Genomic DNA, 13597 nt, shown 5'->3' with positions numbered 1-13597 from the left:
GTATGCCACTTTCTATTAACAAGAGCTGCATTGTTTTATCTACGAAAAGGCTTACCGACACCGAAACGGATCGTCTTTGAGGAATCTGTGTATTGTTTTTTTTTTAGCGCCTTGATTTTATTTGCACAATGCGCTCTTAAACAAAGACGAAAAACAAACAATTAATTTAATTTGTTTTATTAAACATTTTCGAACCACATTATTATCACTTTAATAATTCTTCGTTTCTTAGGCCTACAAATTTACATTCGAAATCCAGCACATTAAATATATACGTATATGCCTACGTTCCCATTCGTTTCTTATATCTATCTTAAACCTACTCTCATTAACGTTTATTATAACTTTAGTAATTCTTCATTTCTTTTTTGTTTTACCAAGAAACATTATATATTATAGGCCTACGTACTAATTCGTTTACAATCAATAACGTTTATATCATTAAAGTTTTATTATCACTTGCGTAATTCTTTCTAATTCCTTTCTTTAGACAAACAAAATTATTTGTACACATTAAATAAGTATAGGCCTAAGTAATAATTTAAATTCGTTTCTTATATTTATATATTTATTTTTCATTAAGGAATGTTACATATTAATGCATGGATTACAAGACTTGTCAGAAATTAAGAGTTACTTTTCAGTTTTTGAATAAAGTTACTATATATAGGCCTATAACGTTTATTATATCACTAACGTTATTAATCACTTAGATAAATTACATTTTGCTGTGTATATATATATATATATATACACACAAGAGGCAAAGAACATTAATTCTAAACCGCCCGGTGATATACTGAAATTTAATTAATTAATTTGAAACGATAAAGATGAGGAAATCTGTGAGAATGAGAAAAATACTGAAAGATGAGGGCGTAGTATATATATATATATATATATATATATATAAACTACATATATATATATACTACGCCCTCATCTTTCAGTATTTTTATTCACGAGGCGGGATCTCCGAAGAGATACTTTTATATATATAAATAACTAATCTTGAAACAATATCGGTATGTCCAACTTAAATATCACAAAAACTTAAATGAAACACCACTTATTATCTAAAATAGGTTTAGTTTGTAATGTTTAAACTTTGTCTTGTTTTTACTTGTTTATTTTTTTAAGGAAAATAAATAACAATATAAGTAAATTCTCAGCCAATTATTATTATTAATACAAGTTTCTGACGCGATACTCTTCAAAACAGATTATAGATTTTTACTCAAAATCACTTTATATTCTTTAACATTTTATTAATAGAATCAAATTGAGATTATTTAAGAAATTATAGTTTTAGATATTAACAAAAATAATAACAACAATATAAGTAAATTCTCAACCAATGATTATTATTTATACAAGTGTATTAACTCGATACTCTTTATTAACAGATTATAGATCTTTTAATTTACTTATAATCACATTATATTCTTTAACATTAGGCCTTTTAATATAATCAAATTGGGATTATTTAAGAATTAAATTTTGAGATATGTTTAATTATTGTTTTAATAATAACAATAACAAAATAGGCCTACACACATATAATATAACAAATGGATAATCAAAATAACAATGACAATAATAATGCAAATAACTTGTATAATGTACAAATATGTTTTTATACCGTAATAAGAAAAAACATACAACATCAAAATCAAACATTAAAAACACAACCATGAACAGGACCGTGATCTTTAATCAATGTTTTTATTTCTTATATCTAACTACCTACTGTGTATTTTATACTGTGGGCTTTGAGTTTGAGAAAATAATTATAAATATCATTTTTAACGCATTTAGGCCTATAGCTCGCTTTACAAGAAACAAATCAATATAACAAAATACAAAAATCAGCCATTTTTAGTGTATATTTTGTTGGAGATGGGCGATGCCTCTATGATGTCACACGGAATAACTGGTTCCAACGCTGCACTTAAAGCCCATGTTACACCAGTATGTTGTGAGTGAGGTCTGATGTTTTACACTGTCTCTTAAATTTTCGCATTTTGCTTCATGTACTTTTATTTACACATATATTCTAACTTTGTTTTAGGTGGACCATTGCCCGACATAGATATTACATCGACAGGTATGAATATTGTTCCATACAATAGAATTTTAAGCAAGAATATTGTTATTTCCGAAGTGTTTTTCATTTCTTTTTTTAAAACTATTTCATACGCTTATATGCGTATAATGTATTTGGTCTTTAAATAAAGACTACTGTATTGCTTTTATCAATTCTAGTGATTAATCGTATTTCATCAAATGACATACTACGTTAATTGTTTTACCATGTAATGTAATATTATCAGGCTACAAACACATTACAACTTCGAAGACGATTGACTTGAGTGTATCTTAATTATCTATGCTACTTAATATAAATCCGAATTAATATACAATATAACATGAGACACCTTTGAATGAGTTTATTTCCCAAATTCTCCGCAAAAACATCGTGAGCATGTTCATTTTTGCCGGGCAACATACAATCACCACAGGACCAATCCAGGTATCCATTCTCAATACCTCGACGGTATTCCTCCTGGGATATTCCCGTACCACACGTCCTGTGCTGCCAGCGTTCGCATTCTTCGCAAAATATTGCCTCTTGGCGTTGAGTTACAAGTTGATGACATTCTAAGCATTCGTTCATGTTGTTCGATAGATCAAAAAATTAAAAGTGGTGTTTTACTAATATTTTTGGTTCATTTTATAGTTGTCATCGCGGTTAAAATGTACACGCAAAGGCACGCGTATGCCACTTTCTATTAACAAGAGCTGCATTGTTTTATCTCCGAAAAGGCTTACCGACACCGAAACGGATCGTCTTTGAGGAATCTGTGTATTGTTTTTTTTTTTAGCGCCTTGATTTTATTTGCACAATGCGCTCTTAAACAAAGACGAAAAACAAACAATTAATTTAATTTGTTTTATTAAACATTTTCGAACCACATTATTATCACTTTAATAATTCTTCGTTTCTTAGGCCTACAAATTTACATTCGAAATCCAGCACATTAAATATATACGTATATGCCTACGTTCCCATTCGTTTCTTATATCTATCTTAAACCTACTCTCATTAACGTTTATTATAACTTCAGTAATTCTTCATTTCTTTTTTGTTTTACCAAGAAACATTATATATTATAGGCCTACGTACTAATTCGTTTACAATCAATAACGTTTATATCATTCAAGTTTTATTATCACTTGCGTAATTCTTTCTAATTCCTTTCTTTAGACAAACAAAATTATTTGTACACATTAAATAAGTATAGGCCTAAGTAATAATTTAAATTCGTTTCTTATATTTATATATTTATTTTTCATTAAGGAATGTTACATATTAATGCATGGATTACAAGACTTGTCAGAAATTAAGAGTTACTTTTCAGTTTTTGAATAAAGTTACTATATATAGGCCTATAACGTTTATTATATCACTAACGTTATTAATCACTTAGATAAATTACATTTTGCTGTGTATATATATATATATATATATATACTACGCCCTCATCTTTCAGTATTTTTATTCACGAGGCGGGATCTCCGACGAGATACTTTTATATTATATAAACACATTAGGCAATGAACATTAATTCAAAACCGCCCGGTGATATACTGAAAATGTAATTAATTTGAAACGATAAAGATGAGGAAATCTGTGAGACATCTGCGATACATCGCGATAGCGCCAACACGGTGACGTTGAGCCTTGAATTGAGTTTGCTTAGCTAGGCTAGGCATAAATGCTAAGCCTACATTTTAAAAGGTGTCTACTGTATTTCTTTATGATTTAAGTTGTAGGCTGCTACTACAAGTTACATTAATTATTATTATTAGTAAGAAAACGTATAATACTGTAGTATTTCAAACAAGCTACCCTCTATTAATAATGGAACGATCCATTTGAAGATCTGGGTTTTCTAGTTCCATTTTGGAACTATACATGAAACTCGTCACTTTGACGAGTTAGTTATCCGCACGACAAACGCCACGTGCACGTCATACGTTGGAATATTGCACACAGAAAAAGATTATGGCATTATGACATGAACTGAAGAATATGGTATGTTGTTATTGCTGAATTCTGTTATTTTGTGTCATATAGTATATACAGTATAATCTGTATACATATCACATACAGTGTAGAATAGATGAAATTATGGGACCCGCTATTTATTCCAATGTTTAACATGTTGACGGTTTCAAAATGAAACTCGAATGTAGCAATTTCGGAAGGAAATTATCTCAGCAACAACATATTAACATGTAGAGAGTAAATTTGAAAAGGTGAAATATTGATGCGCGCTCTTTTTTAAATGTAATGAATTATGATGCAAAAGTTGAAAATACAACTTTTTTTATTTAACTGGCCATACTGCCCTTTCAGTGTAATAACCAAATAAATACTTTTATTTAATTGTTTTCCCGTGATGTGATTCGATCCCGGTACCTCTGATACCAAAGTCAGTTGCACTACACATCGAGCCATATGAGCACCTGCTGAACGCAATCCGAAGAAAGATTACTCGATCATTCGGTATGTCGTGAACTCCTCGATGCAAGTTGATTATTACATACCGAACTAAATCATAATTTTTACTATGATGAAATCTTCACAAATTTTAAACAGTGACATATTATGAAAGTGCATACTTTCAAGTTTTATATATTTAACATGTGGAGAAAAAAGTTATGTCTATTGTTTTGCTCTTTGAAAATGTTATTGTTTGTTTGATGATAACAATTTCAAAAATTATATTTAATATGCAAATAATGTAGCCATCAAACACGTTTTAACATTCAACACTATAATAAATCAGACCTATGATTCATACACTGTAAGAAAATAAAATAAAAAATAGGGGTAACCTTGCATTCTGATGAACTGTATCATTTTTAAAAGTAGACATATTTTGCAACATTTTCACATTTTTTTAACGTTTTACGTGTACAACCAGTCATGCTTGTAGAACGCCATTTCAAGTTGAATATTGAATAAAATAACGTAAAATTGTTAACCGAAGTTTGGAAAACACAAATCGTGCAAAAGAAATGCTCATAGTGTTCCCTGCGCCGTGTGCGCGTAAAAATGTGCGCATCTGGTGGGAAACGTGCGCTAATTTAATCAGAAATTGATTTGAAGCATTTTTAAATTTCAAACGCTGTTTACGCGCACACTTTCTAATGTTACAAAATTTGTTAAATATCCAAAAAGTTTATACCCCTTGATGTGAAGAAAACGTGGCTGAAAACTTCGTTAAAAAATTTGTTTCGAAGTTATAACCAATATAAGATTTTCAGAAAATTGTGCGTAACTTACGCTACACGGCTGACATCGTCAAAAAGCTTGGCTGCACAACTTTAGTAAAATGTCTAAATGACAATAACATGTTATGTTAACACATTGCAGAGAAACAGCGTGCACAAAATCTGAGAAAGAAAGAAAAATAAACATTAGATATGAAACTCGTCACTTTGACGAGTTAGTTATCCGCATAACAAACGCCACATGCACGTCATACTTTCTTTATAATAATTCTGTTATTTTGTATAAATATGTATAATAATGATGTACATATAAATGGCTATGATCTCTATCGAAAAGATTGTAACAGGGAAGGTGGAGGAGTTGCTGTGTACTAAAATCGCAACGGGAAGACTACTCATAAGTTAAGACCAGATCTTATGAATGAAAATTTGGAAATGTCTATTATTGAAATTAAACAACTAAATTCAAAACCATTCCTCCTTTTATCATGGTATAGACCCCCAAATTCTGATATGCAGATCTTTGAGAAAATAGAAGAGGTACTAGAGAATGTTGAAAGTACAAATTTAGAATATATGATAATTGGGGATGTAAATTGTGACACTCATTCCAAAAACCTATCTTGTTATACTAAAAAATTAATTGATATTGCTAAACATTTTCATCTAACTCAATTAATAACTGAGCCAACAAGAATCACAGAATATAGTAGTACTTTAATAGACCTTATTTACACAACAGTTCCTAATAGTATCTCCAAATCAGGTGTATTACATACAGGTATCAGTGACCATTCTGCTATCTATGTAATTGTTGGTAAACAAGAAAAGTGTAAAGCTCATAAGCATAAATACAAAACAAGTAGAAACTACAAACATTTTAATGAAAATGAATTTAAAAGGGATATTGAAAAAATAAACTGGCAAGAAATTCAATATTATAATGATATTGATGACGCTACATATTTTTTTTAAACTAATTTTCTTAAAATTGCTAATGATTATGCCCCGCTAAAAAAGAAGAGGGTGCAAAGCAAAACTAGTCCTTGGCTAACAGATGATCTAGTTAGGTCTATGCGTGAGCGTGATGTACTAAAAAAGAAAACATCTAAAACTAATACACCTGAACTGTGGGCTCAATACAAACTAGGTAAAAATAAGGTAAATGCTGAAATAAAGAAAGAAACAATAATTAGATACAAAAGATTCAAAGAAAATATGGGAAACTATAAGATATATTGTTCCAGCAAAGAGTATAAACACTGAAATATCAAACCTAAAAACAAGTGATAACAAACTAACAGCAGACTCTTCTAAAATAGCCAACAATTTAAACAAATATTTTTCTAAAATAGGACCTGACCTTGCAAAAAATATCCCGCCAAAAATTCCTAGATTACTTATTGAAAATAATACTAATCAAAGCAGGGACCTACTTAAATTTAGTTTTGTAAATCAAGAATATATTTATAAACAATTTAACTCACTCTCTGTAAGTAAAGCGACATGCTTAGATGAGCTTCCAGCTAAAATGCTCAAGTTGGTTATTTATCAAATCGTTGGACCTCTCACTTATTTGGTAAATCTCTCACTCTCAACCAGTACTTTTCCAAAAAGATGGAAATGTGCCAAAATATGCCCAGTTTTTAAAGGGGGAGATAGGACAGAAGCTAGCAACTACAGACCCATATCAATTTTACCGATTCTCTCTAAAATTATCGAGAGGGTTGTATTTGATCAGGTCTATCAATTTATTAACTAAAAAATAATTGGTATACATTTCGCATCTTACCAAACTTATTTTCAGTACAGGTTCAAATCTCACACACACATTCGGTGTTCAGAAGGTGAAAACATCGGTGTGCAATAGAGCATACTGTATTGTTCTTTGTTACACCTTTATGCAAATTAGCTATATAAAAACATTGCACAGGTTGTTGTGCGGGGCAGTCGACAATTGAGCTTCGTGCTGGGTGTAGCCAATACAAATAAATGGAAGCTTCGGCGACACCAAACAACTATTGTGGTGATGCGTTTAATTTATGTGTTTGTCGACCAGTCAATTCAGTTTATTAAAGTTGGGGCCTACGTTTGTTTTGAGACTCCGAAACAAATATGGTAGCAGAGCGAGGTTTATAAAACAAAACAAGTGGAATTTGGTTATTGGAATTTGTGTTATACCCGGAGACTGTTTGAAAACGCATCGTAATGGGGGAAAGGAAGGCTGCAGTAAAACTTAGTCGCAGAAACAAAAAAGGTCATTTGACGAGAACATTAAATATCATTAAGGTGCTGACGCAAGAAGATGACAATCTAGACATTGAAGAAATAACAAAGCTGCTTAAGAAATCCGAGACACAGGTGGCAGAGCTGGAGGACATTCATGAAGCATTTGTAGCATTAATAGAAAGTGACGAAGAATTTGCGGACGCCGAAAAATGGATGGAGGATTGTCAGGTGGAGTTGTTGCAAGTAGTGAAGAGTGCCCGACGGAAGTTGGAACTGACGAAGAATGAAAATGCCGAAACCGTGGACAAGAAACCAGACCGCTTAGATGTTAAGGGTAATATGGACACTAAAATTAACTTTGACAAATCTAGTATTAATGCTATTAGTGAACTTAAATTATCGTTTGAATTGCCTAAATCTACAATACCAGAGTTTGGGGGTGATTCTGGAGAGTATTGGTATTTCATTTCTAATTTTGAAACTAATATAGCATCCAAACTTAGTGATAATGCAACTAAGTTACAGTATCTCGTACAGTTTTGCACTGGCGAAGCTAGGGCATCTATTGAAGCTTGTTCTTTGTTGGGGGACAAGGGGTATGATCAGGCCTTAGAGATATTAAAAACTCAATTTGGTCAATCGCATTTGGTATTGAATTCCCTTATGAATAAACTTACGGGAAGGAAACAAATACGTGTAGGCGACACGGATAGTTTGTGGCGTTTAGTCGGGGATATGAAACAATGCGAGTTGACGTTAAATCAGATTGGGTATACATGTGGTCTTAACAGTACCTCTAATATTTTAAAGGTCCAATCATTACTTCCCAAACCATTGCAAATTAAATGGGTGAATAAGGCGCATGAGATATTAGAAAAGAACGAGCCAACGTTTAATGATCTCCTTAAATTTGTAGAACAGCAGACAAAAATAGCAAGCACCATGTTTGGTAGACATCTTGAATATGAAAATTCTAGGGGTGTCCAAGGCGGCAGGCACAAAACGTATCATTGTAATGCCCCGGAGGCACAATCTAAGTCTAACGTTAGTTATGATGAAACTGTTAAAAGCTGTGCTTGTTGTAATGAGGCACATAGGTTATGGAAGTGTCAGAAATTTAAGGGTCTCCTATACTAGTTAAGGAACGTTGGGAACTGGCAAAAAGGTGTAGGTTATGTTTTAAATGCCTGGGAAATCATATGGCAAAAGATTGTAATAGACAAATGGTATGCAATATAGAAGGTTGTAAAAGTGACCATAATAGATTGCTACACAAAACTAAAAGTATGTATACAGTATTTGAAAGCAATGATAGGGATAACCCCAGGGAAGGTGGGTCAAGTAGCAGTAATAGGGATAACTCCAATAAAGGTGGATCTTTATTTGGTAAAGATAAGGTAGATGAGAGTGCTGGTAGCACAGATAATCCAAAAGTTAGATCAAAATTAGAGGATAATTATATGATTCAAGACAACAATGTGTCTCTTAGAATGGTGCCAGTAGTGGCAAAAAATGGTAAAAAACAGTTACAGATAAATGTTTTATTAGATGATGGGAGTTCCCAAACATACATAAATAGTGAGGTATGTAATGAACTGGGACTAAGTGGCCCTATTGAAGAGGTAACGGTGGGAACCTTAAATGGGAAAACGACAACGTTTAGTACACAAAATGTTAAGTTTGAAATATCGCCAATAAATAATAAAGGTATTAAATATAAACTTAATGCATTGATGACTGATAATGTGACTGGTAATTTAAAGCCAAAACCCTGGAATAGAATTGGAAAGGATTGGGAACATTTAAAAGATATTGAATTTCCAGAAGTTGACAGAAATAGAAATCATGTTGATATGTTGATAGGGACTGATAACGTAGACTTTCATAGAGTATTAGAAGAAAGATGGGGAAGACCGGGGGAGCCCATTGCTAGACTTACACCATTAGGTTGGACATGCGTAGGGTTAACAACTAAAGCACATAGGCACAATAAGAATACTTCGTTTCATGTTCATACATATCATTCTTTTCATGGTTGTAATGAGAACACCAATAGTATATTAAGGAAGTTTTGGGAAATGGAAATAGTTGGAATCCAAAATGTGCCCTTGTACACTAAAGAAGAACATAGGGTTAATAATATAGTGAACGAGTCTATGACCAAAAACATTGAGAATACTAGGTATAAAGTTAGAATTCCATGGAACGAGAATAAATGTCAATTGCCTTTAAATAATTTTAGGTCTGCAAAACAGAGACTCGAAAATGTAGAGAAGAAACTTTTAAATAACCATGAGCTAGGGCAGGCATACAAGAAAGTTATTGACGCACATCTAGACAAAGGATATATAAGGACCGTAGACTATAATGAGCAAACACCTACACAACAATGGTTTTTACCACATTTTCCTGTCGTAAAAATGGACAGGGAAACTACCAAAGTTCGTATAGTATACGATGCTGCAGCTAAATTCAAGGGTTTTAGTTTAAATGACGCAATAAGCCCTGGGCCAAAGATTCTAAAAGAATTATTTGATGTTTTGATGCGGTTTAGACTGAATAGAATAGCTGTAATGTGTGATATATCGGAAATGTATCTACAGATAGAATTGTATGCGGAGGATAAGCCGATGCATAGGTTTCTTTGGAGGGATTTAGATGTATCTATAGAGCCCACGGTTTACGAATACCAAAGGGTGGTTTTTGGAATTAATGCCTCTCCATTTATTGCTTTAACCGTAGCTAAGCAAAATGCTCGAATGAATCAAGTTAAGTTCCCATTAGCGGCCGACACTGTGTTAAATTCTACTTATATGGATGATTCGTTAGATTCTGTTAAGGATGAAAAGACAGGGGTGGAATTGTACAAGCAGTTAGTTAAACTTTGGAATCAAGCGGGTATGGTGCCCAGAAAATGGATATCAAATTCAAAGAGGGTTTTGGAATGTATTCCCATAGAACAAAGAGCCAAATCAGTAGATATGGCATTAAATAAACTACCGTCAACAAAAACACTAGGTTTGAACTGGAATGCTGAGGTAGATAAATTTCACTTTGAAGTTCCCGAGAAACTTACAGTGGAATCCTTAACTAAGCGTAATGTGTTAAGTAAGCTCTCATCAGTATTCGATCCCCTTGGGTTTGTATCACCAGTTATAATATTGGCAAAAGTCCTCATGCAACGAATTTGGGAAACGGGTATGACATGGGATGAGCCTATTGAAGGGGAGTTGGGGTTGAAAATTCGAGAATGGATTTTAAACTTACAGTATCTGAACCAGATTAAAATTGATAGGTGTTTATGGCCAAGTGGAAATGGAGAACTTAACTTGCATGTATGTTGTGACGCTTCTGTTGAGGCTTATGCTGCTGTAATTTATTTAACCACTGTAGACAGCGATAAAAAAATCGTTAGGTTTGTAGCATCAAAAACTAAAGTATCACCTTTAAAAGCTATAAGTATACCGAGACTAGAGCTATTGGGTGCTATTTTAGGACTTAAGTTGGTAAAATCTGTAGCAAGGGTATTAGATATTGACCTAAGAAAAGTAACATTTTGGTCGGATAGCATGAATGTTCTATGGTGAGTTAGAGGACGAAGTAGAAACTTTAAGTCGTTCGTAGCCAATCGGATAGGCGAAATTCAGGGCGCAACTAATCCAGATCAGTGGAGATATATACCAACACAAGTAAACCCGGCAGATATTGCTTCTAGGGGGTGTTCTGCAGCTAGTTTAAGTAACAATAGAGTATGGTGGGAAGGGCCAGAGTTTTTAAAGTTAACTGAAAATAGATGGCCAGAGAATAAGATAGAAACAGTAGAAAACACTGAACATCGAAAAAGTGTAGCATGTTTTATGACATTGCCGACAATTCATGACAGTGACTGGAGATTAAATCCTACTAGATATTCTAAATGGCATAAACTAGTTAATGTCCTTGCATACGTTACTAGGTTTATTACAAATTCTATGACTAAGAAGGGGGATAGAATAAAGGGATGTTTAAGTGTCACTGAAGTTTTTAAGGCAGAGTGGGCACTAATTAAACAAGCACAAAATGATGCATTTAAACCTGAAATTAAACAATTAAATAAAAACGAATCGGTTCATCACAACAGTAGTATAAGTTCTCTAAGTCCAAAAATTGACGAAGAGGGCGTTATTAGAGCGACAGGTAGACTTGAATTAAATGAGTCTCTTCCTTATGATGTTAGGTATCCCGTGATTTTACCTAGAAAACATGTAATCACTAGATTAATTGTTGATAAATATCATATGCAGGGAAACCACGTAGCAGGTGTAAATCATACACTAACAAAACTATCCGAAAAATATTGGGTTATAGCAGGTAGAGAGGAAATTAGAGATTGCGAAAATAGATGTCTAGTATGTAAACGTAAAAAGGCAAAAACTGCAAGCCAGATTATGGCACCATTGCCGGTAATTAGGACTAAAATTGGCAGCTTAAGAGCGTTTGAAAATGTAGCGGTGGATTACGGTGGTCCGTTTTTAACAAAACAGGGTAGGGGAAAAGCACAGACTAAACGATACTTATGTCTTTTTACGTGTTTAGCTACACGTGCCGTACATTTGGAAATGGCTTTTGGGTTGGACACCGATACATTTTTAAATGCGTTTTATAGATTTTGTAGTAGAAGGGGTCAGCCAAAAATTGTACTGTCAGATAACGGAACTAATTTTGTTGGGGGAGAAAGGGAATTACGTGAAGTAATAAAATTGTTGGATACAAGTAAAATTAATAGCCAAATGACTCGTGAAAGAATTGAATGGCGTTTCAATCCACCTTTAACTCCGCATTTTGGAGGCGCACATGAAAGCTTAATTAAATCCGCAAAAAAAGCAATGTATGCAATATTAAGCAAGGCTGATATTTCGGATGAGGAGTTAATTACCGCTATCGTTGGCGCAGAAGGTATACTTAATTCTAGACCTTTGACGTACCAAACAGCCTCAGTAAACGACGCTGTTTCTTTGACGCCAAATCACTTCTTACATGGTCAAATGGGTGGGAGATTTGCTTGTGAAGAGGTAATAGACAATAGTAAATTTAATCTTAGAAAGCGATGGCGTAGAGTACAAGAACTTATGAAACATTTTTGGAATAGATGGGTAAAAGAATGGCTACCTACATTGAATCAAAGGAAAAAATGGAAATACTGTAAACATGACTTTAAAGTTAATGATATTGTCATTGTAAAAGATCGATTTAATGTAAGAGGACAATGGCCGTTAGGTAGAGTGCTTGAAGTTTATCCCGGATCGGACAAACATGTTCGGGTTGTTAAAATTAAAACTGAAAATGGTACATTCTTAAGAAATATTACAAAGATTTGTCATTTAGAAATGCTACCAAGTTAATTAAGCTTGTTATATCGGAGTATGTTATCAAAATAGTATGTTGCATGTTATGTTTAAATGTTAAAGCGCAATTCCATAGAAATTAAATAATTAAATGTTAAATTAAATTGAAATAATAAAAAGATGCCAATAAATAAATTGTATATAAAATTAATTGGAAATGTTATTGTAGATTAATGAGAAATAAGAATTATTGTAAAAAAAAAAAAAAACAAAAAAAAAAAAAACAATGACGATGAATTGGGCATTGTATTGTGGTGTTATTTATGTATGTAGTATTGTATTAAGTATTAGAAGAAGTAATTGTATTAAGTTATTAAGATAAAATTAAAAATAATATGAAAAAGATTGAGGGGTTACCTCAATGAAGGGGAGAATGTTCAGAAGGTGAAAACATCGGTGTGCAATAGAGCATACTGTATTGTTCTTTGTTACACCTTTATGCAAATTAGCTATATAAAAACATTGCACAGGTTGTTGTGCGGGGCAGTCGACAATTGAGCTTCGTGCTGGGTGTAGCCAATACAAATAAATGGAAGCTTCGGCGACACCAAACAACTATTGTGGTGATGCGTTTAATTTATGTGTTTGTCGACCAGTCAATTCAGTTTATTAAAGTTGGGGCCTACGTTTGTTTTGAGACTCCGAAACATTCGGCGTCAGACCGAATATAATAATTAGCC

At 32.9% G+C, this 13597-nt stretch overlaps 1 long non-coding RNA gene across 1 annotated transcript in view; it reads left to right on the top strand.

The window, feature by feature from the left end:
* Positions 1-13597, top strand: part of LOC144842723 (uncharacterized) — a 250709-nt gene that overhangs the window by 123093 nt on the left and 114019 nt on the right. The window lies entirely within an intron of this gene.

This window comes from Antedon bifida, chromosome 5 (assembly GCF_963402885.1).
Source record: "Antedon bifida chromosome 5, ecAntBifi1.1, whole genome shotgun sequence".
NCBI classification, from domain to species: Eukaryota; Metazoa; Echinodermata; class Crinoidea; order Comatulida; family Antedonidae; genus Antedon; species Antedon bifida.
The sequence above is the reverse complement of the archived record's forward strand: the minus strand, read 5'-3'. Positions and strand labels throughout refer to the sequence as shown.